The sequence below is a fragment of the Cynara cardunculus genome, unplaced genomic scaffold (assembly GCF_001531365.2).
Source record: "Cynara cardunculus var. scolymus isolate 2C unplaced genomic scaffold, CcrdV1 Un_Scaffold_6473, whole genome shotgun sequence".
Classification (NCBI taxonomy): domain Eukaryota; kingdom Viridiplantae; phylum Streptophyta; class Magnoliopsida; order Asterales; family Asteraceae; genus Cynara; species Cynara cardunculus.
The window spans coordinates 11,391-15,041 of record NW_020202984.1 but is presented as its reverse complement, the minus strand read 5'-3'; the positions used below and the strand labels follow the sequence as shown (position 1 = coordinate 15,041).

Genomic DNA, 3,651 nt, shown 5'->3' with positions numbered 1-3,651 from the left:
GTTGTGGTTATATTAGCCACTAGAGCACTCGACTGAGGTATTGACAGTGACATTGTTGTCTCGTAAAAAACGAGATAGCTTGCGACAGTCACGAGTCATATGACCCGGAATGTTACAGAACTGGCAATAAAGATTGGACCTGTTTTTGGCGATTTCCTCCAGAAGTTGAAGGCGACCATTGAGTGCGATTGATTATAGTACGTTGCTGATTAGAGAAACGGTTGTTGGTGCCACGTTGATGGTTGAAATTATCCGATCGTCCAGGTTGTCGATTGGACTGTCTTGCAATATAATTAGCCGTGGTTAGCACAGGTTCAGGGGCTGCAGTTTGTTCCTTAAGAGCTTGCTTAAAATCAGTCAATTTGTCAAATAACTCTGAGTAAGACAGTGGTGATTCACGTACTTTGATCGCAGCAACGATAGTACTATATTCATCACCAAGTTGTGATAAGATATGAACCAGTAAATCTTCTTCTGTAACAGGGCTTTGTGCAAGCGCTAAATCATCAGCAATGGCTCGCATATCCTAAAGATATTCGGCTATTGAATGAGARCCTTTGGGATTTTTGACAAGTTTGGACTTGAGAGAGATGACACGAGATTTGGACCYACTGGCGAAACTGGCATTGAGTCTTTCCCAGCCCTCTCGTGAAGTAGTAGCTGACRAAATTAGAGGTTGAATGTAGTCTGAGCAGCAGCCGAAAATAGCACTGAATATTATCTGATCTTGGCGGTACCAAGGCAATACTCTGGATTCAGTTTGGGACCGTCTTTATCATCYAGAAATTGTGGAGGCTGTTTATTGCCAAAGATGAACGCATCGAGCTCAAGCCCTATTAGGGTTGATTCAACTTGACGACGTCAGACGGGAAAATTGTTGGCGGTGAGTCTGATTGGGAAATGAGTTGCACCAGTAAATTGTGGTTTCTGATGCCATTGGAAGCGTAGGGGTAARAAAGAATAAGAAGGATGATCAGCTCTTTAGAGCAACTGTAGCTCTGATACCATGAAAGGTATTGAGATTTCTGTAATTGTATTTCAGTGTATAAAATCGATTTACAAAGGCAATGATTAATATAACAATTATGTAAATAATAAATTAAATCAATGATTTAATTTATTCTTGATGCATAATATGGTCTTGTTGCCATAACTGTTGGGGATGCGATAGTACCCTTAGTAATGCCTTTTGTGCAGGATAACATATCAAAGCCAGATCGGCGATCTCGTGAGGCAGCTACATATGCATTTGGATCAATTCTTGAAGGCCCAACTGTTGAGAAGCTCTCCCCAATGGTCCTCTCTGCATGAGAATTTATGTTTAATGCTTTGAGGGATCAAAATAGCCATGTGAAAGACACCACTGCATAGACTCTCAGCCGTATTTTTGAGTTATTACACAGTCCGGCCACTGGATTTTCTATTATTTCATGTGCTAACCTTCAACGAATTGTAGGGGTCCTTTTAGAAAGTATAAAGGATTCTCCCCATGTTGCAGAGAAGGTCTGTGGGGGCTATTTATTATCTTGCTCAGGGATATTAGGGTTTTGAAACTGGCTCCTCTATTCTCACACCATATGTTATAGATGTCATAACTTCTCTTATTGCAACTGCTGAACGAACATATGTCAATGATTCAAAGTTGAGGTCAGCTGCATATGAAACCTTGAATGAGGTTGTGAGGTGCTCCAACCTTGCTGAAACATCTCAAATAATAACACAACTTCTCCCTGTTATCATGACCAAGCTGGGACAGACAATCGATCTTCAGATTCTTTCATCAGATGATAGAGAAAAGCAAGGAGATCTACATGCTTTGGTTTGTGGTGTATTGCAAGTTATTATTCAGAAACTTAGCAGTATTGATGAAACTAAGCCGGTTATATTTCAAGCTTCAGACCAGATTATGATGTTATTCCTCAAGGTGTTTGCTTGTCGTAGCTCAATAGTACATGAAGAAGCAATGCTTGACATTGGTGCTCTTGCTTATGCCACTGGACCAGAATTTGGGAAGTATGTGCCAGAGTTCTACAAGTATTTGGAGATGGGTCTTCAAAATTTCGAGGAATATCAGGTTTGTTCCATCTCGGTTGGGGTGGTTGGTGATATATGCCGTGCTTTGGATGACAAGATGTTACCTTATTGTGATAATATCATGACACTGCTCCTTAAGGATCTCTCTAGTGGTGATCTACACCGCTCTATCAAGCCTCCAATTTTTTCGTGCTTTGGTGATGTGGCCCTTGCTATTGGGGAACACTTTGAGAAGTATGTTCCTTATGCTATGCCCATGATGCAAGGAGATGCTGAAGTGTGTGCCCAAATAGACATCAATGACGAAGATATGGTGGAATATGGCAATCAGCTCAAGCGAAGTATTTTTGAGGCATACTCGGGTATCTTACAAGGATTTAAAAATTCCAAAGCTGAGCTAATGTTGCCTCATGCTCCACACCTCTTGAAAGTTCATAGAAGTGTCTGTTAAGGATGCGCACAGGTATGGAGTATCTTTTCTTGTCTTTGCTATTTCTTTATTTACTCATGATTTTTCCCGAGTTGTTATTCATTATACCAATTGGAGTGCCTATGTGCTTTTAAACCTATGGCGTGTTGTTTGTTTTTAGAAGTACGGTAAATATAGTTCCTTGTTTGTTTTGTGACCAAAATACATATACAGGAGCATCATGTTGCACTTGCAATTGTTTCTTATTTACAGTGCAGCTAGCCTCTATGACAACAAAATGGAGGTAGCATAATGAGGCATACAATTTTAACTTGATCCCAGTTTATTTTTCTGTATGCACTAAGCATTAAGTATGAAATACTGAATTATATTTTAAGCTACATTTGAAGTGGTTTGATTAATTGAAATGACCATCTGAATGTGTGTTTTGCCTAATATATCATTCAACCTTGAGAATAAACAATATATTTTTCGGTTTAGAGATTGTTTCTTTTTAAATAGCAGGTTTCAACTRTTTGTGAAGTATTTTTTGTAYGCATATAAATTGCTAAAAATTAAGCATGCAAGTTAGAATAACAAAATTATAYTTGTATTGATCATTGTAATATATCTAGCTACACATGAGTAAAAATCATGGATGAGGGTTTTGTAAAGAAAGCTATTTTCATCAGCATCTTTTTGTTCTCCAACTCCAAGTGCTTTGTTGGGCATGGACAACAATTAATCAATGCWATATCTTTGTTTTCCATCTTGTTTAACGATTAATTTGKTCTGTAAATCATTGTTTTACACCTTTGGAGATGATTTGAAAGACACCCTTTTGGTGTGTATATATATTAAATCTATTTCTGCTTATGTGTGTTCTTCGGAATGGGCGTGATATTAGGATGAGAGTGTGGTAAGAGCAGCGGTAGCAGTGCTAGGAGATCTTGCAGATGCACTTGGATCACATGTGAAGATTATTAGATTTTTATAGTTTTATTGAACTTGAACAATAACAAGTCATTTTATTATCAATACAGTAATCATAAACATAAAGAAACAGATTATACAAACTTCTAATGATACAAACTCTAATAAAATGAACAAGAAAACTAACTCGGTATTGTATGATGATGAAGATCTTAGATAGATCTTGAAGATCTTGAAGAAGGAGAAATCGAGAGAGAAATCTTGAGAATGAAAGT

The 3,651-nt window shown here is 37.9% G+C and overlaps 1 pseudogene; it reads left to right on the top strand.

The window, feature by feature from the left end:
- The first annotated feature begins 1,134 nt into the window (after nucleotides 1-1,134).
- Nucleotides 1,135-3,440, top strand: LOC112504671 (annotated as a pseudogene).
- The last annotated feature ends 211 nt before the right edge of the window (nucleotides 3,441-3,651 follow it).